At 48.2% G+C, this 21,191-nt stretch overlaps 1 pseudogene; it reads left to right on the top strand.

Annotated features, from left to right (window-relative positions):
- Positions 1-5,841: 5,841 nt before the first annotated feature.
- LOC136577937 (mitochondrial dynamics protein MID49-like) lies at positions 5,842-11,989 on the top strand (annotated as a pseudogene).
- Positions 11,990-21,191: the final 9,202 nt, after the last annotated feature.

Here is a 21,191-nt window from a genome sequence, read left to right as displayed (position 1 = left end):
AAAAATTTAATGTCTTTGAAAAAAAAAAGAGTAGTATAGTTAAAAAAAAAAAGCTATCCAAGTTTGGTATCGCAGTAATCGTACCGACCCATGGAATGAAGTTATCATGTCGCTTTTGTTGCCGTTTGTGCGCCGTAGAAACAAGACGCACTAAAAGATGCCGAAATGTCATTTTTTTTAAATTTTACTCCACTTAGAATTTTTTTAGTTTTTCAGTACATTATATGGTACTTTAAATAGCACCATTGAAAAATACAACTCGTCCCGCAAAAAACAAGCCCTCAAACAGCGACGTCGATGGATAAATAAAGGAGTTATGATAAAGGGGGGAGGAAAAAACGAAAATGGAAAAAGAAAAAGGGGCCACGTCATTAAGGGGTTAAATGCCATGGTCAGGAGTGATAACGGCATTTAAAGGGTTAACAGCCACGCTCAGTGTTCACGCTGTCTCCGTCTGACGCATTGTATGGCGTGGGATCGGCTCCATACAAACCACAAACTGTATTTAGTGCTTTTCAGGGAGCAGATTTACTCAGCGACGTCGTACGCCGGTCTAAGGAAACATCGTGCCGGCGGGAAGCGTCCTAAATGTACAGAGCGCTCGCTCCTCTTCATACAGTTGGGGTATTTTCCGTCTGTCTGTGCGCCAAAGATAAATTTACACCAGTTTTTGGTGTAAAAACAAATGCGATGGCCGTGAGCAGCCCCGCCCCCTCATGTGAAGCCACGCCCACTCTCTTAAAAGTAGTGTGGCCGGTGTAAGAAAGTGTAAAAAGTCCCCCGCACGGCGCACAAGATGCTGCGCAACATCATGTCCAGCTGTTGTACGCCAAAACACTGAAGGCCTTCAGTAAATCTGCCCCACCATGCCCAGATGTGCCCATTTTACCAGCTACGCCATGTGTGGGCGAGGCCTCAGCGCTGAGGGAGGAGCTACATACCTGCACTTGTCATCTGCAAGCTGTCCAGCTCAACTGACACAAGATGGCCGCCGGGTGAGATCTCTGGACATTCTGTTGCTACGGTGATCTGCCATGTGCCGTCTCCAGGGCTGCCAGTGTTGTTGTGCATCAAGTTAAAGGCATTAACCCCTTAGTGACACAACCTAGTTTAGGCTTAAGGAGGCGACGATTTTGGGGGGGATTTTCATCTCCGCTCTTTAAAAGCCATAACATTGATTCCTATTTGGAAGGTCTTCGTTTTAGAGCGCTGCATTCAAAATCCCATAACTTTATTTTTGATCAGTGGGGCTCGGTGACGAGGTGCAGTTTTCAATGGGACCACTTTGGGCTACACGTGTTTTTTTTATCACTTTTATTGTGTTTTCTTGGGGAGGCAAAATGACCCAAAAAGAATTTTGGCTCTCTTATTTTTTTGTGCGTTCATTTTTTTACCCCGTTTGCCGTGCGAGATCAGAAGTCGGTTCCATTTATTGTACAGATCATTACGGATGCGACAATACCGAATGCGGGTTTTTATTTATTTAACAAAAGAGGAAAAGTGCGCAAAAGAGGTTTTTTATTACTATTTTTTATTACGGATTTTTATTTTTCTCCCATTTTTTTCTGCCGCTTTACTTTGCTGGAATCCAGTAGAATTCACAGCTGATCGTCGGCTCTGACTGCATCTGTAACAAATCCTCAGCTGTGCTAAATAGAAGTTACCATATAATAGTAAGGCCCTCAGAGTAACGCTTGTAGGGAGAACGCGTCCGTAATATGGCGTAACGCGGCTAGTTGTCCTGCCGACCCCGTAAAGGACATAATAAGGGGCAGTACGGGCCAATTCCTTTCTTTGGGGGCCGTACGGTGGGGATCTATAATTATAATTAGCAGACCCCCACTACCATCAGCAACCAGACCCCCGGCTCTAACCTCGTACTCACAGTTTGCTGGGAAGGGGTTCCAGATCTCCAGTATTCCTGATTGTCAGCTACTTCATGCTAAAAAACACCAGCCACATCCAGAGAGAACGTCAAAGAGGGGTGATATGGGGGCATTATTACTACTGGGGTCACTAAGGGGGCCACTATTACTACTGGGGTCACTATGGGGCCACTATTACTACTGGGGTCACTATGGGGGTATTATTACTACTGGGGTCATCATGGGGCCACTATGGGGGTATTATTACTACTGGGGTCACTACGGGGCCACTATTACTACTGGGGTCACTATGGGGGTATTATTACTACTAGGGCTATTATGGGGGCATTATTACTACTGGGGCCACAATGGGGTTATTATTACTACTGGGTTCACTATGGGGGCCATTATTACTACTTAGGTCACTATGGAGTATTATTACTACTAGGGCTACTATGGGGGCATTTTTACTACTGGGGCCACTAGGGGGTACTATTACTACTGGGGGTGTTATTTTTACTGGGACACTATGTGTTTTTCTCTGGGACCCATTGCCTCCAGACTGACATCTGCCGCATCTCAATGCAGTGCAATTGGCTGCATGTGGTGAACAAAAAAAAGGTGCCCGCAGTGCGATTGGCCGTGTGTAGCGAACTATAAAAAAGGTGCCCGCAGTGCGATTGGCCGTGTGTAGCGAACTATAAAAAAGGTGCCCATGGTGCAATTGGCCGTGTGTGGCAAACGAAAAAGAGAAGTGACCATGGCGCGATTGGCCGTAAGGTGCCCAAGGTGCGATTGACTGTTTGTGGCGAACAAAAAAAAGATGCCCACGGTGCAATTGGCCGTGTGTGGCGAATGAGAAACAAAGGTGCCTGCAGTGCGATTAGCTAGACAGCAGCAAAACGTACTAGTGAAGATGCTGAGGACTGGGGGGGAGGGGTCAGGAAGAGAGGAAGTGACCAGGGGTAGGGGGGCGGAGTGCAGCATAGGAATATGCTGCATCCTTCGTGGCGGAATTTGAGGACTTCCATGCCAGCAAGGAATGGAAGGGCTTTTCAGGCCGAGAGGGGCCTTCTTACGCCTCAGTTATACGGAAACCGTTTAGAATCGGACATTTTAGTATTTTGGCATGGAAGGAGAGAAATAGAGGATTAACGTTTTAAAAGTTTATACAGTTAAATAAAGGCTGTGGCCTACCCACAATAAGCCAGCATATACTCGTATTGGTCTTTGTTTAATGGGGAGCGGGTTTAATGGGTAAGTCCCCCCAGTCTAGACAGCAGCAAAACGTACTAGTGAAGATGCTGAGGACTGGGGGGGAGGGGTCAGGAAGAGAGGAAGTGACCAGGGGTAGGGGTGGAGCTTTAGCAGGGTTAGAGGAAGAAGAAGGAAGAGGAAGATCAGTCTGGACCGGGAGAAGAAGAGTGAAGACGGACCCAGAAGAGCTGAAGAATGGAGGAGCTTATGCAGAGAATCAAGGACGTGGTGGCCAGCCAGGGCACAAGCTGGCTCGTGAAGATGGCTGAAGACCTTCAGGGACGACAGCGGTGGAAGAAGGAACAAGTACCAGCCAGCCAGTTTTGCCCAGCAGTGAGGAGCCACGTGGAAGACCAACCCGGAGAAGAAACCCGCCAGCGCGACTGAGCCCCAGCCCGGTGGCGAAGAGAGGCGGACGTACCAGCAGCGCAAGAACTGAACGACTCGTATGGAACAGCGCCGTGCGGTCGCAGCGCGGTAGGGAAGAAGCAGAGCCAGCAGAACGCATGGGAGTCGGTGAGCCAGAGGTAGCAGAGAGGACAGCACTAACCCGTGGAGGTCCGGCAGGGTCCAGGTCGGGTAAGTCCAGCACGGGAGGAGGTATCCCCGCGGCTGACGGCAGAGCGAGGAGCGAGGTCCCAGAGCGATCGCCACGTGGAGCGGCAGGCGCGCGTAGGGTTCCGCGCACAGGATATAGATCCGGCCGCGGATATGCAGCTACCGTTAGGAGGGAGATGCCAGAGAGTGCATCTCCCTCATCGTGCGCCGCGAGTAGCGGGGGGGAAAGCGGGTGGGGAGGGAAGGAAACCAGAAAGGGCCAGCTAAGTGGGGGGCATAATATCCGTCACCAGCACTCGGGGGGGGAAAGGGGGGAATATGGTAGGGGGGGGGCCAGCAGCCAGAGTTGATGAGGCGGCTATTTTTCGTGCTACTGCGCAGAAGGGGCGATCATCCCAACGCGCTGACCCGCAGAATTTTCGCGCCACAGCGCGGGTGGGGGCGGTCGCCGGGAGCGAAAAATCATCGCATTTTCGCGCCGCAGCGCTGAGTAGGCCGGCAGCTAGTGAGGAAGAGGCGGCGAATTTTCGCGCCACAGCGCGGGGGGGCCATGGGCACCCATTAGTAACTTCAGCCAGACGTAGTGAGTATAGGATTTCAACTAGCAGTAGTGTAGAGAGGGACTCCCCAGAGGATTGCGCAGCGCACACTAGCATAAGCCGCCCCCATTATAGCAGCTATAGGGATATAGGGCAGGATAGGCGCAGGCAGTTAGAGGGGGCAAATAGCAGACGTACAGCTAGGGCGCGAGAGGAGCGCAGCTGCTCATCGTCATCAGCAGAACGAGAGGAGATTAGGAGGAGCAGATTCGCACGGAGTGGTCAGGCAGAAGCGGTGACTTGGAAGGATGGGCAGAGCAACCGAGATGTGGATATGCAGGTCATGAGGCATTTGTTTTCACGGTCACCGGCTTCTTCTGCAGATTTCAGACAAGGAGAGCGTGGGAGCAGACCTGGTAACAGGATGTCAGCCTGCGGGGCTACAAGGCCAAGGAACCCGAGGAGCCGGGGTGTCCCCCAGGAAGGTGGCACGGCACGACACGCACGAGAATACCAGCAAGCATCACTGCCCGCCCCTAACTTTCCCTTGGCTATGCCGGAGGTCAACGAGGCGGGTGAGTCGGTACAATTAAATAAAGTTTGGGAAAATGTGCCCGGCGCGAGCCGGAAGGATGAATTTATGGTGGCTCTTAGAGCCTTGGTGGATAAATACGAGATGGATAAAGGGCTTCTAGTGTCCTATGATCAACCGGGGAGGTCGGCCTCGCCCGAGGTTGGTGGTCCAGTACAAGGACAAAGGTGCCTGCCCTCGGTGGCAGGGGTGAGCGAGGGTCTGAAATTAGCAGACTCGCTTTTTTGTGGTGTAGCCCCGTTGGATGCGGGGCTGGAGAACGAGGTGGTGTCAAAAATTATAAGTGGAAGCTATGTGGACATATGGTCGCTGTTATCAGTCGAACACGTGTCAGTCGACAGGGAACGGTTCGCGGAGCGTGGGAGTGAGAAGAAACCCAAAGTAGCCAAAACATTTGGGAATTGGCTACAGGCCTTTTTGATTTTGGCACATGTAGTGTGCAAGCAGCAGCCGCAGAAGGGACCTGAATTGCTCGTGTACATCAACACGATCCACAGTGCATATAAGTTGCACGGGGGATCGGCTTGGTGGCGATACGACGAGGATTTTCGTCGTAGGATATCGGGTTCACAGCATATCAGCTGGGCGTCAAAGGCGACAGACGTGTGGATCCAGCTGATCCTGGCGCAGAAACCAGTAAAACATAACTTTCAAGGAACGGCCACAGGAGTCAGTGGACAACAGGCTGCTGTGGCCCCAAAACCGTCCGGTTCATGCTGGGCCTTCAACGAAGGCCACTGCCGTTTTTATGCATCGTGCAAATTTCGGCATGAATGTTCAGTCTGTGGAGGTTCGCACACGGCGCTGCGTTGTTTCCGACGCCAACGAGCGACGGGAGTTCCCGTCACAGGGGCGAACGCCAGTGAGCGTACAGTACCTGGAGCCGTGGCTCGACCGGTACCCCCGGAGACTGGAAGCAAACCTGCTTAGGTCGGGTTTTGCTGAAGGTTTCTTTATCCCGCATTCCCCGGTTTCGTCGGCGTCGTTTTGCCAGAATTTAAAATCCGCTCGCGATAACAAAGAATTGGTGATGGAGAAGTTGCTGAAGGAGGTAGAAATGGGTCGAATGGCGGGCCCGTTTCGGGAACCGCCTTTCGGGAACTTGCGGGTTTCCCCTTTGGGACTGGTACCGAAGAAGGAAACTGGCAAGTTCAGACTTATCCATCACTTATCCTATCCGTCGGGTGAATCAGTCAACGACGGAATATCAAAAGAGCAAGCGGCGGTGTCTTATGCGTCGTTCGATTGCGCGGTTGCGTTAGTTAGACAGGCGGGAAAAGGCGCCTGGTTAGCAAAGGCCGATATAGAATCGGCTTTCCGGCTTTTGCCGGTGCATCCGCAGTGTTTTCATCTGCTGGGATGCAGCATCGAGGACCAGTTTTTTGTTGACATGTGCCTACCGATGGATTGCTCCATCTCCTGTTATTATTTTGAGGTTTTTAGTTCATTTTTAGAATGGATGTTAAGAGTGGAGACGGGCATCTCATCGGTATTGCATTATTTGGATGATTTTCTTTTTGTTGGTCAAGCAAATTCGACGGTCTGCGAGTTTTTACTTTCGTCTTTTCGTAGGTTGATGAAAAAAGCTGGGGTTCCACTGTCGGACGAGAAGACGGTGGGCCCCGCGTCGAGGCTAGGTTTTTTAGGTATAGAAATTGACACAGAGGAAATGATTTTCCACTTGCCAGATGACAAAGTGGCGCGTTTGCGCCAAGTCGTGGAGTTGGTGGGCAGTTCTCGGAAGGTAACACTGCACCAACTACAAGTATTATTAGGTTTACTGAATTTCGCGTGCAGGGTCATTCCGATGGGGCGAGCTTTTTCCCGGCGGTTGTCACTAGCGACGATAGGGGCAAAGGAACCCCATCATTTTGTCAGGGTGACAAAAGGGATGAGGTTAGACCTGCACATATAGAAAGTTTTTCTGAGTTCGTTTAACGGTCAAGTAATATGTCTGGAGGAGGAGAAGCAGAATGAGGAGATCGGTTTGGTATCGGATGCAGCTGGTTCATATGGATTCGGAGTAATATTGGGTGATCGATGGTATTGTGCTGCATGGCCTGAAACATGGATAGAAAGAAAGTGGATAAAGAACACGGCGTTATTGGAGATTTTCCCGTTAATGGTGGCAATGGAAATATGGGGCCAAAGGTTGGCCAACAGTAATATCTGTTTTTGGTCGGATAATCAATCGGTGGTGCAAACGGTCAACAAGCAATCGTCATCGTCAACGTTGGTGCTGGCAGCATTATGCCATTTGATCTTACGGTGTTTACAGCACAATGTTAAGTTTAAAGCGAGACATGTACCAGGATATTTGAATGCTACTGCTGATGCTCTTTCTCGTTTTCAGATGTCGCATTTCAGGGAGCTGCACCCGACGGCGGATGTCGAGGGGGTATGTTGCCCTGCTTTCTTGTGGGAAGTGATAGAGGAGAGCTGTTAGCTCTCGTAAAAGCGTCAGTAACAAGTACCACATGGAGTCGATATAACACAGTATGGAAAGAATGGTTAGCGGCGGCGGGAGGAAATTTTCCAACAGAAGAAAGAGCAAGGGCGGTAACGCTAGATATCCTGTCGGCGATGCGTAAAAACGGGTCATCAGCGGACGCGGCAAAAAAACAACTATCGGCTATAGCATTTCTGTTACGCTTACATGGATCAAGAGACGTGACGAAGGATTTCGTTTTCGGGCAAATAGTAAAAGGGTGGAAGAAGGACAGGGTGACCAAGGACGGCAGGCACCCGATCACGTTCGAATTATTAAACGCTATACTCGACGTGGTGGAGTCAGTCTGCACGGAGGATTCCGAAACAGAGCTTTTCCGCGTGGCTTTTTCTCTCGCCTTTTTTGCGGCGTTGCGCATAGGGGAGTTAGTATCGGCGTGCAAATCGAGACCCGGGGGGCTGCGTTTCGCAGACGTGGTAGTTGACGAGGACTGTATTAAGATAGGTGTTAGAAGATCGAAAACAGATATATACGGGATGGGAGAATGGATCAGGGTAGGCAAATTGGGGACAATTTTCTAGGAGACATCGCGGGACGGGCCCGTTTTTGAGCCATGCGACGGGTTTTCCTCTAACAAAATACCAATTTACGGCGGTCATGCGGAATAGTATAAAAAAGCTAGGTCTTAACCCCACGGAATTCGGATCACATTCGTTTAGGATTGGAGCTGCGACGTCCGCTTTTTCATGTGGTATGGGTATTAAGGGTGTTAAAAAGGTGGGCCGTTGGAAATCAGACGCGTACCGGTCATATGTTCGGCCAGATCTGAGAGTTTTATAAATAATGGTTATGTTGTTGCGATTTGTGTTTTGGTTTGTTCTTTTATTTTATTCACAGTGTCGGATTGGACAGTATGGGTGGTAGGCCACTCCTATATATACTGGGCGGAAAAAAGAGCCAGAAATAGGCCCATTGGCGTGAATTTAGGCCTTAATGTTCAAGTGCGTTGGCATGGTATTAGAGGCTTACAATGGCCCAGGCTGCTTCAGGAGGTTCTAAAAATCAGCAGCTGGAAGAAGGATAGAGTGATCTTAGTTATTCACGCTGGAGGAAATGACCTTGGGAAGATAAAAGTAGCTGAGTTGATCGCATTGATGAAGGCGGACACTTTTCGGTTCAAACAATTCTTTAGGAGGGTCATAATTGTGTGGTCGGACATCGTGGCCAGAAGAATTTGGAGAGTGGCAAGAGACAACGAAGCCATAGAACGAGTACGGAGGACCGTTAATTTTAGGATATCCAAGCATGTGCAAGCTTTAGGTGGGATAGCCATACGTCACTGGGAGCTGGAAAGAAGAGAGCGTGGGATGATGCGAGGTGACGGAGTGCATCTTAGTGACATAGGGCTAGATACCTTTTTGTCTAGGTTGCAGGATGGGGTAGAGTCGGCTCTTTTGCTGGCATGTGGGGGGCGGAGTGCAGCATAGGAATATGCTGCATCCTTCGTGGCGGAATTTGAGGACTTCCATGCCAGCAAGGAATGGAAAGGGCTTTTCAGGCCGAGAGGGGCCTTCTTACGCCTCAGTTATACGGAAACCGTTTAGAATCGAACATTTTAGTATTTTGGCATGGAAGCAGAGAAATAGAGGATTAACGTTTTAAAAGTTTATACAGTTAAATAAAGGCTGTGGCCTACCCACAATAAGCCAGCATATACTCGTATTGGTCTTTGTTTAATGGGGAGCGGGTTTAATGGGTAAGTCCCCCCAGTCCGTGTGGGGAAATGAAAAAAAGGTGTCCGCCTTGCGATTGGCCAAGTGTGGCAAAAAGAAGTTCCTGCGGTGCGATTAGCCGTTTGTGGCAAAAAGCTGCCCCCCTTTTTGCCGCTTTATGTGTGACTGGAGTATAAGACATGATATAACTCAGGAATTATATGTAAGTGGTAAATTATACTCAAAGGGGTTTTAGCACTTCAGAGCTCTATTCCCTGTCTACAGAATAGGGGATACATGTCTGACTGCTGGGACCCTCAGCGACTCTGAGCCTGGTGCACCCAAATGCCTCACATGAATGGAGTGGCGATGTACAGGCATGACTACTGTCTCATTCACTTCTATGGGACAGAAGGAGATTGCCAAGGACAGCCATCTCCCTTCTTCCCATAGTAGCAGGGAACGGGGGAGCCGTTCAACATACGCACTGCTGCTCTATTCGTATGGGGCATTCGGATGAGCTAGTCTCAGGATCACTGGGAGTTCCAGCAGTTGGACCCCCAGTGATCAAACATATATTGCCTTTCGTGTAAAAAAGGGAAGAATGTCATTAATGGGAAAGACCACATTAAAGGAGATTTCAAATTTGGCACAGTGTAAATGAAAAATACATATGCATTTGGGTCATGGTCCCTTTAAATGAGTCATTGCTGTAAAGCTGACTCTGCACATGATTATGGCTAATTCTACTCCTATTGTCTGCAGCTGATTCACCGAGCAGCATCGCCCCCTGAGGAGAAAGTGGAAGAGAAAACCATAGAAGAAAGCTGGAAGGAAGCTGTTCCGATGAAGGCCTCCCCCAAACGTCTGTGAAAAGCAACCTGCCTGGACTTGAGCGGTGCATTAGCAGCACCTGAGCCCGACCCGCCTGTCACAGGTCAGCAGAGGAACCGAAAGTGTCCTCACCAGTGGATATAATATCATATATAATATGCTATATCACATCTCTACTCCGGTCATACCCAAAGCTGCTAACAGAAATCTCCTGGTTTATTTCTACTTCAGACTACAACACCGGGGAAATTGTATTAAGACCCGTATTTCAAGTGCTGGTCTTAATATTTCCACCGGGGCATGACGCACCTAATACATGAGTAGGCGCACAACTCTTCATATATTAGGCGCATCTCGGCTCCTCCATGCACCTAATCAGAAATGTATGCAGGATCCGATCTGGTGTTCATTTCTGGTATAGTTTACACCAGTGTATATTATACATAAATGGCTCTGTGCTAGCCACGCCCCCTTTCTGACAAGCCACGCGCTTTAAAAAATAATTGGTAGTCGGTGACATAGAAAGTGAAAAAGTTGCACGTTTTTGCTCAGATCCCCACGTGCAAAAATTAGCAGCTTTTTTTGTGTGAGAAACTGTCGTCTAATCTTCTATGAATGTCCCTTAGGGAGCGTGAACGCTACATATTCCTAAATGCTACGCCCCTGAGAATCTGGGGGATGCACAGCAGTTTGAAAAGAGTCAGATTTTTGGATGGCTCGTGGACACCTTGGGAGAGTCAAAAAAATGTATTTTTCTTTTTGACCCTCCTGCGGTGTCCAAGCTCTTTTCAAACTGCTGTGCACACGCTCTCCCCTGGAAGCCTATGGGACTGTGTTCGCACAGCGGTATCAAAATGGTCATATTTTTTTGACTGCGTGCGGACTTTACTAGGAGCAGGTGAGTGGAGCAGTGCAGGAGCAGGTGAGTAAAGGTAATACACCCCCCCCCCCCCGACTCCCGTCGCCTCCCCACACACTATAACTTAGTTTTCAGTGCTGTTCGGCGTTGACTGATTCCTTTTATAGCAAGAGATGGAGCGAAGGAGAGCCTGATTCTTTTCCTTCCATCCTTCCAGATGTCGCAGCTTCGAGCAGTGATCCTCCACAACCCCCTGCTGCTGAGAAGACCCCTATGTGCCTCACCGTACAGGAGACCCTCCTGCATTACTACACCCACAAAGCAGTTGTGCCCGAAGACAAGACACAAGTGGCCAGACAGCTGCTGCTGGACATTGTTAGCGAGCTACAGGACTTTCTGAAGGCAAAGCACCCTGAAATGCCTTTGTTCGCCATGCAGTTGGGGGGGTTCCCTGGGTAATGGCCTCCCCATTACCAGTTTGGACCAGGCTTACGTATTGCTGCCTCTAATACTTGAACCGGCACTGTGGACCATCTCAATGACCCTCTATTTTGGATAATTAAAATGGTTATTCTGGAGTATACAGTCTGGGGCTTAGTCCATGGGACAGGTATATGTTGGGGGGCTACCTTTCCACCAGGATAATCGTGGAGTCCTTGCACAAGACCATCACATCGTCCATTAACTGGCCATCGATCGGGACGGTCCTTGAGTGCAATGTTTGGCCGGTTGTTGTGTTCATGACCTTCGGCTGGAGGCTTAAACCAAAGACATTATCCTGCTGGCATACCCCCACTCTACCGCCGCGTCCGAAAACCCCTGGCGAAGGACCTTTTACCGCGAGGAGATTCTCCGCCTCCAGGGCCTCGACAGCAATGATTCAACAGAAGCGCCTACACATACTAAAGAATATCGGCCATCAGCGCTCAGGACTTGGCCAACTGTCTTTAACCCATCTAAGACGTGTTCTTCTCCATGTCAGTGATGACTCATCTGATTGGTCAGAGTCTAGTATAGCCGACCGTTTCCTACAGGTCATAGAGGCGCTCATCGGGTATCTGGGCAGCAGGACCCTCCCTTGCTATTTTAACGAAGAAGTCAATTTATTCTCTCCCCTGATGGAGGAGGAGATCGGCTTTGGACTGTATCAGATTTTTTTTCTGATCCCAGCTCCTTGCTGAGAAAATGAGGTTGTTTAAAGCCAACTGACGGCCGCCATCGGGTACTTAATGCTGAGTGCATCCTGCCAGAGGTCTCTACAGAATTACTCTTGCTACTGTATAATGAAAAGGTCTACAACTGCTAATATACATGTGTATCACTTGCTGACAATTTTCAAAATCTCTGCTTGTTTTCAGTGAATGCAAATAAAGAGAGTTTGAAAAGATATCCTGCTCACACAGCTGCACCACCCACTAGAAGGGAGAGCTCTGATATATTGTAACATGCCAGGAGCAGCACATGATCAAGGGCAGGTTTATAAGCCTTGAGGTATAAACAATGTTTCCATTCACTGACAGCAGGCAAAGATCTTGAATATTTAAAATTGAAATGCAAACTATATTAGAAAGTTGCAAAACTTTTCCTTACACTGTGATGTAAGCTTTACTTGTATCTGTGCTTCTCCAGGGACATTCAATAAAGTTAGTTGATGGCCTTGTTTGTGGATTTTGTGTCCCACAGTCTCACTGCTCTTACAGTAAAGAACATCCTTCTGTGTTGGTGATGGAACGGTCTTTCCTCTAACAGTAGAACGTCCCATTCTTCCTTCAATTAACTTTATGTACGCAAAACTGGAGAGCCCCTTTAATCTCCCTAAGCAGGACTAGAATTCCTTTTTTTGCTGCCTTTCCATTCGTCTCTCATCTGCCAGTGTTCTATACTGAAGCCGACCAGCGGACTGATATGGACGGGCGCTGCGCTCACATACTATTGAGTTATACTTCTAGGCAATTCTTTTGATGTTGTCTGGTTGAATTATGCTTTTGATTATAAAAGTTTCTGTATCTTTAAAATTCAGATCGGTGTGCGATTAGTTAGACTGTCAGTCTGGCAATGCCTGCTGGGAACTGTAGTTTAGGACAATAACTAGAATTCCTGCAGAAGCGATGTGTGTACATAAGGTCTCATTCACAAGGGGTCTTGTCACCACGTATTTTCCACGCCTTTTTCCCGTGCGCAACACGTGGTGAATGGAGGCAATGAAAGTATATGGACTTGAGTCATTCTGTTTATGGGAAAGTTGGGTCACAATCAATATGGCCGCCACTACAACTCCCATAGTGGTCACCGCCCAGATATGACTAAGAATCATCTTTCCATAAGAGGATGACTCAAGGATTTGCGGAGACCTTTTACTGACCGGTGTATACAAGCCTTGGTGTTGTGCACTGTGGTGTTACTGGTGGGTGCAGCCATATAACCCGGCACTAGGCGCACCGCTGTGGGGTCTATCTGTGTCTAGACCGCGCCGTTGGCCTCTCGCGGTTTCACCTCGGCTGCTGCTTTCCATTGTAGATTTTGCTGCTTCAAATTCAATTTTTTTTTAAAATAGGTTGTGCTGATAAAGTTTTTCTCCTGACCGCGGCGTGCGGAGGTTATTGGTGAGTAGGAGGATGTATGTATCCAGTGTGTCAGTGCAGAGATAACCCCGCTATATATATAGGGCGGGCGATGCCATGTGGCCAGACGGGCAGCCATTCAGTTAGGCTGGCTTCACACCGCAATATGCAGAGAACAGAACCCGCTGATCTCAATGACTTCATTTACATTTCGCTTCCGCAAAAGAAAGATAAAACATTGCTCTATTTTTCTGCACATTTGCGCACCACAGGTCCCCATAGAAGTCAATGGGGGCACACGATACGCATGGAGATGCATGAAACACTGTAATCGCACTGGAAAAAGAACACCTCTGGAACTAATTAGCCATTTCAATTGGGGTGTTTTTGTTTGCCGCACACAAATAAACATGTCCTGCGGGGCAAATATATAGTACGATGCTTCAATGTGCGTGCAAAAAAGCATTGCTCATTCCGCGAATTCACAGTGTCCCGTCGCTTGCAAATATGTGTTCGCCCATGTGGAGCCGGCCGTATAGGGGTTGTCCGTGTGTGTTTTATTCTTATGTCCATGCTTCATCCATGTATCAGATGTTTTTCATGTGTGGGCAAAAAAAAAGCAAGAAGACCCATGTGATGTCCATTTTGTCACAATCCACAGAAAACAGAGCGTGCAAAAAATTTTCTTTATAAACTTTATTGGGCGATTTTGGTCCGTGAATATGGAATATAGTAGGACGTATTTCGATTTTAGTTTTTTGTGCAACATAAATCCACATTTAAAAAATACCCCCAAAAACCGCACATCTGAATACAACAAATTAGGGGGGTTTGTGCGCCGTCCGTATTCAGTCAGTAAAAAATATGGACCGAAAATGCGCTCCTGTGAATGGGGCTTTATGTCTGCGCATGCTAAAATAACATCATAGAGGGACTTATCCGCTGACAGACCCGGCGATCCAGCGCTGCAGACCCCCAGTCCCACCGATCTTTGCTGTGGAACGACTACCACCTGACCGCTGCAAGGGCCAGCTGTTGTTCTCCTGGCATATCCACTACCAGCATCTATGCCAGGAGAAGGACGCCGGACTACTGAGGCCTCTAATTGGCTACAGTGATCAGGTGGTAGTCGGTCCAAAACAAGGACCGGAAGGACTGCGGGGCTGCAGTGCCAGATCGCCGGGCCCTATTGTGGATGCACTCAAGTGATTTTTCTGCGCATGCGCTGGTTTGTGGCCACGGCGCAAGCATCAGATTCGGACAGTGCTGTGGATGATGTAGGAGATGTCATTCACATCACCGATCGAGAGAGGGGCTGGATTATGCAATGGGGGCAGCATAGACAGTACGGGTCCGTCTATGGAATATCCTGCAGCTATTCGCATAGTGTGTGGGAAACTTGAATTCTCTTTTAGGGCTCATGTCCCAGGATCCACGTGGGTCACTTGCGCAGATGATCCTGAGTTCAAGCCACCCATAGACTATTCATGGGCGCCCGCAGCTTAATTAAAGCATGCAGGTTTGTTTTCTGGACCTTCCTAGTTGAGCCTCCCCTCTAGTAGTCGGAGCCTCAGGATTGGATTGCTCTGTCTGATCATATATCACAGCCTCATCCTTTCAATGGAAGTTGTATGTTGGGAAGTAATTTGTATTCAGACCCCATATTCAGTGTTTTGCAGCATGCTAGATTGTTTCTCCGTCCTGTACTTTACCACCAAACCCATTCCACCAACTGGCACCAAAGCCACATTTCTTCATGCCCAGCAAAATTGGTTGTGGTTGGACCACTAGAACGAGGGTCAACAGCTTTGATGTGAACATGGCGTCTCCCAAATGAAAAAAGAGTATAGATGTTACGACTGAGACGCAACTCTCTCGTGTATCAGATGGCATTGCCATGTGAGGGCGAGATGTATTTTACAAGGGTGCCATAAAATGAACTGAAAAAACACAATCCCACTGTTCTTAAGGGGTCTTGTTTTCATGACGTCAATAGTACAGAAAAAATGACGTTAACTTTATTTTGTGGATCAGTATGAATACGGCGATACCAAATTTCCATGTTTTTAAGAAATAAGAAGACTCCTGCCCCCATCTTTTGAGCTCCATCACGTTATTTCTCCATCGATGCAGCTGTGTGACGGTGCGGTTTTTGTGGGGCAGCCTGAAGTTTCCGTTGGTATTGTTTTGGGCCACATACAGCTTTGTGATCACTTTGTATAACATTTTTCTTGCAGACTGGGTGACTAAAAAAGTGGAACTCCGGCACGGTGTCTGAAGACGTTCACTGTGTGGGAGAAATTGTGGGTTATTTTAATAAATCAGACTTTTACAGGATCCGGGATAACAAATATGTTAACCACTGAAGTCTGTACAGCTCCAATATCGGAAGATGTATGCTTGTTAGACAGTGTATACTTATATTATTCTGCCGGCCACTTGTCGGGCTGCTCCGACACATTCCATCATGTAGTTACTGAATTTAGCCAGTAGATGGCGCCGTTTTATAAAACGGCAGAAATCACAATCCCACTAGGAAACCCTCAATCCAAAAATGGATTGGAAAGGGTTATTGACCTATCCTCAGAGTAGGTTGTCAATGGTTGTTTGATCGCCCATTAACAGCACTAATATACACTGGGGTCGCAGCAGGAGCCGCTGCTCCGACATCTGTGCAGTGGCCGGCGCTTGTAACTGCAGCAACAGCCTTTATTGAAATCAATAGGAGCTGCTCCTGCAATTCCAAGCGCCGGCTAGTAGGCAGGGGATGAAGCAGCGGCTTCACCTGCGATCCCAGTGTATACCAGCGCTGTCAGCGGGCACCCGATCACCTTCCTACAAATGGCTGAGTGGTCAAATGCACAATGAATGGCACATGACCGCTGACCGCAGACTGCAGCGATGGATGGGTGCCACCAGAATAGGTGAGCAATCTTTTTTTTCGTGTCACCCGTGTGACGGAAGCCTAAGGTCCCCATACATATTAGAGTTTAGTCATCCAAACCTGCTGATAACGGCAGGGCCAGACGACTCTCTAATGGGTATTAGGGTAGCTCAACTATCACCTTTCTGATGATGTCAAGGAAAAGACGGATAGGGATGTTCATTTTTAATACCCCATCCTTTTGTTCCCTAGGAGATAAGCCACCACCAGAGCCTGCTTGTGGATTGAAGGGCTTTTCTGGGCTATTTTTATTGATAACCTATCCTCATTTGATCGACTGGGGTTTTCCCGCTCAGGACTGCCAAGAACTGATATCTGAGGTGGTATTCAGGTATGGTGTACCAGAGATAACTGAGAGTGACCGAGGTACTCCCTCCACAGGAGAAGTGATACAGAAAGTAATGAAAGCCTTGGGGGTAGAACAGGCCTTTTATGCCCCGTTACATCCACAAAGCAGAGGTAGAGCAGAGAGCTTAAATGGTACCTTAAAAACCACGATCCAGAAGGCCATGGCAGAGCCCAATAGACCATGGACCGGGTGTCTCCCCCTGGCAGTCTTCTCTGTAGGGTACATACCTAATAGAATTGGCCCCAGCCCATATGAGGTACTTTTTGGGTCGGCCCCAGGGTTAGGATTGTGTAGTGGCCCAGTACATGCTTTCCTGGCTCACTCCATAATGTCATACATGTCCTGTCTTATGTTGGTGTACTGTGCAAATCTGTCTAGTCATGCTCTTATGTGTATTGCACAGCTGCAGCGTGTGATGGGTTAAGTGTTTGCAAGGGCCTGCAAATTGCCTGTGAATGTATCAATTTAGGTCCTGTCACGTGGTATGAGGCTATAAATGTGAGTGTCTGAGAGTGGGAAAGGAGTTCTGAGGGGTCCATTCTTCAAAGGTTGAGATTCTTCTGGGTTCCTGATCAAGAGTGCTGGCTGCATGGGGGTACCTTCAACCCTCATGCAGTGAAGAATGGAAGAAGAGGAGAGGTTCCCTTGATTGACTGTTCTAGCATGAGCGAAGAGTAAGCCCCAGAGAGAGAGGGAGCATGAGCGAACCGCGAGTGTGTTTTCCCAAGGCTCAGTGCAGAGGTACTTGTCTTTAATTTACATACCCGAGCGTCCTGAAGTCTGGGACTGCTGGGTTGAGCTACACATCTTTAGTTGTTCACACAGGGGCGTCCTAAATTAAGGGATCACCGTGTGGAGGTACTCTAAATCAAGTCTGTCTTAATGCCTGCACTTGGAACACTGTTTATTCTGCCTTGGCATCTCTGCATCCATAAAAGTTTGATCTATCAAACTAAGGGCTTATGCAGACGACCATTGCAAATAGTGGCGAGGGGCAGAGAGGGGGCGGGAGCTCAGTGCACTGCTCCCGGCTCTGAAAGCCTCATCCCCCTGCAGAGAAAACCCTGCCGATATACAGTCGTCTGAAGCTGTCCTAAGGCATTCTTTATCCAGCACGGTAAACATCATCGGAAAAAACCCCCACAAAATTGCACTTGTCACCACCGTCTCCAAGAAAAAATGTAATAAAAAGCAATCAAAAAGTCATACAATATAAGGGCCTATTCACATGAGTGAATATGCTACCATGCGATGCACGGGCTCGGCATATATGCCGTCGGGCGGGGGGACGACAGAGCTAAGCTGTCTTCCCCTTCCCTCCCTGGCTCACCTCCTCTTCTCCCCTCCAGCTGTTTGCAATGGGATGGTGTGGGGTGGAGCTAAGCTTATGCCCCCTCTCCGCCCCCTCCCATTGCAAACAGCCGGAGGGGGAAGATAAAAGGGGGAGGGAGTTTAGCAGACACACTGCTAAACTCCCTTCCACCTTCCTTCTCTGGCTGCTGTCATTGGCTCCCATAGGAGTCTATGGCAGTGGCCATAGTCAGGGCAGGAAGATCTTTCCGGGCGGGCGCTTTTACACCTCAGGAATGTCTGTGTGATCTGATGCATTGGAATCCAATACATCAGATGGTAGCGTATATCGGCTGGCCGATATACGCTCGTATGAATAAGCCCTAAGGCTGGATTTACACAAGCGTATATCGGCTGCGTTTTCATGCCCAGCTCATATACACTGCCCCTCTGATGTATTGGTTTACAATGCACCAGTTCACATGGGCCGGTGGGCAAATGTAAAAACACAGATGCCCGTGTGAATAAGCCCTAAACCACAGAACGTCCCGTAAAAAACGAGCCCTCAACAGAAATATAAAAAACGTTTTGGCTTAGAAATTATTTTGTTTTTCAGTACATTATATGGTACATTAAATAGTACTATTGAAGAATACAACTCATTCAGAGAAAAAAGGCCTCAGACAGCTACCTTAATGGACAATAAAAGGGTTAGGATGTTTTTAAACGGGGGACATAGGAAGCCTCCCTAGGATACAGGCGGATATAAAGTAGGGTTACTGCCACTTTAAGGCTGCATTCACACGAACGTATATCGGCTCTGTTTTCACGCCGAGCCAATATACGTCGGCTCTCTCTGCAGGGGGGGGGGGGGGGAGCCTGGAAGAGCCAGGAGCAGGAACTGAGCTCCCGCCCCCTCTCTGCCTCCTCTCCACCCCTCTGCACTATTTGCAATTAGGAGAAGCGGGACGGGGCGCTAAGTCACCCACCTAGCCGCGCCCCCGTCCCGCCTCCTTTCATTGCAAATAGTGCACAGGCGCGGAGAGGGGGCGGGAGCTCAGTTCCTGCTCCTGGCTCTGCCATCCTCCCCCCCCCCCCCCCCGCGGCAGATGAGGACGGCATATATCGGCTCGGTGTGAAAACCGAGCCGATATACGTTCGTGGGAATCTAGCCTAAAACAGAAGCTTAGGGTAAGTAGGGAATGGTATAAAAAATAAAATAGCTATTAGTCACCATTCTGCTGTGCTCTGGCCCAGCGCTGTCTACCTGCTCCCCACTGAAAGGGTCACATTTATTGCTCACATAGCTGCTTCAGCCAATCGCTGCCCCCAGTGGTCACGACTGCGTAAACAACATGTGACCACTGTAGACCGCAATTAGCCAAAGTGGTCACGTGAGCAATGGATGTGACGTCATCACTTCCGGTTTTAGCAGCAACCTGAGCAGAGGAGACCAGGTCGGTGGCCCAAGGAGAGGGCGACTAGTCACTATTTTAATTATAGATACAGTCATGGTCGGGAATGCTGCTCGCGTGTCATTATTTCTGCTTTATTTAATAAAAACGTGCATATCACAGATATAACGGAGTACGCGTTTCAGCTTTTCCCAGAACCTTGCTCACCTCTGGGTAGAACTGAAACGCGTACTCCGTTATATCTGTGATATGCACATTTTTATTAAATGAAGCAGAAAGAATGACACGCAAGCAGCATTCCCGACCATGACTGTATCTGTACAAGGAAGCCAGAGTAACCGGATAGCTGATTTAAAGTCTTGCGGACATATCTGCTAATAGGAACGGGGAGCAGTGAATCGACAAAGGTGGGACAAATAACTTTATCATTTGAGCACTATTTTAATTACACCATTCCCTAACCTGGGGCATGTTTTTTTTAAATGTCGGAAAACTCCTTTAATGTCTTGACCCCAATATCTCTGCATTGCGAGTGCCTCTCTAGTGCCCTCTATGGACTTTTCAGAATATCCAAGCCTGAGGCTGGGATCACACGACTGTAATTTGCGGCTTGCTGCATGCTGCCCATCCTCATGTACGATCTTGCCCGTGTTTGTGTGCGTAATATGCGCCAAGATAGAACATGCTGCAATTTTTCTTGCGTGCAAATTTAACACAATTTATGTGAGCGGCAACATGGGCGCCTATGGGAGATCGGTACAGCGTATTTCACGCGCAAAACCCACAGTTGTGTGAGCCCGGCCTGAGTCTGTTGGTAGCAGGTTACATGTGTAATATGTTGTGTACAGCACTGAATAAACTGCAAATAAGAAAATAGGTTTTATTTGAAGTAACACAAAATAACAAAAAGAACCTAAACAATAATTTACATAATTTACATCCATTAATTCAAAAAGTGAAAAAAAATAACAGAAGCCGAGGAGATAAGAACATTTTGGTACAGTTTCTGACCATTTCAGGTATCTAGCTGATATAATTGCTACGAGCGGCTAACAAGGAACCAAGTAGACTGACTGATACTCATAAAACCCCACTAGCTGTATTTTTCCATGTGGTTAAATGGTCACTGAGTTTTCATACAACTTGTGTTAATGTGATAACTGCTAAAAGTGCTATTTATTTCATTTACCTAAAATGACATTTTTGTGCTGAAGTATTCCTCTAAAGTGCTGGCCGCTAGGGGTCTCACCTTTTTCTAATTTGCAGTTCACTGCATGCACTCTAGTAATAGAGACACCCAGACAGTTTACAGGAAGTTGGTGGTGAGGTCTCATGTGGTCTATAAAAGTCTACGGAGAGGGGAGGGCAGGAGGAAGGAGAGAGATTCACCCAGACGCTGCTGCAGCTAATACTAAGTGATTTACAGCAACTATCTGTGTTAGAGAATTAGGGAGAATAAACTGCAGTTTTCTCCATGTGCAGAGTATGGAGACATCATAGCAGCTACTCTGTATCCACCAGCTCAGAGAAAGCTGAGAATTAGGCTGGCTGCACACAAACGGGTTGCATTCCAGATGCGGGATTCCACACCGTAATCCAACCCCATTCCCGGCCGGTGGCCCCGCGTACCTGTCTACTTTCTTCTTTATCTATATTGAGGATGGTCTGGATGGCTTTCCATCAGACATGTGCAGTACAGATTTTCCCACGATGACGTGGGTCCCGCGACCATTCTGCTAATATTAATTATGGAAGGGCCGCGGGTCGGACAGCTTCTATTGTCTTCAATGAAAGTCGTCTGTGTGGACACCGCACATAAATAGAGCATGCTGTGATTTTTTTTCCTCCTCAAGCGGAAAAATCGCAGTTGGTTTCTGCTCATGTGCAGGAAAAAGCACTTTTTCCATAGCATGCTGCGGAAGGTATTTGCTGCGGAACCCGGGAGCGGATGCCCGCCCTAGATTCCA

Source organism: Eleutherodactylus coqui, chromosome 8 (genome assembly GCF_035609145.1).
Source record: "Eleutherodactylus coqui strain aEleCoq1 chromosome 8, aEleCoq1.hap1, whole genome shotgun sequence".
Taxonomy (NCBI): Eukaryota; Metazoa; Chordata; class Amphibia; order Anura; family Eleutherodactylidae; genus Eleutherodactylus; species Eleutherodactylus coqui.
The sequence above is the reverse complement of the archived record's forward strand: the minus strand, read 5'-3'. Positions and strand labels throughout refer to the sequence as shown.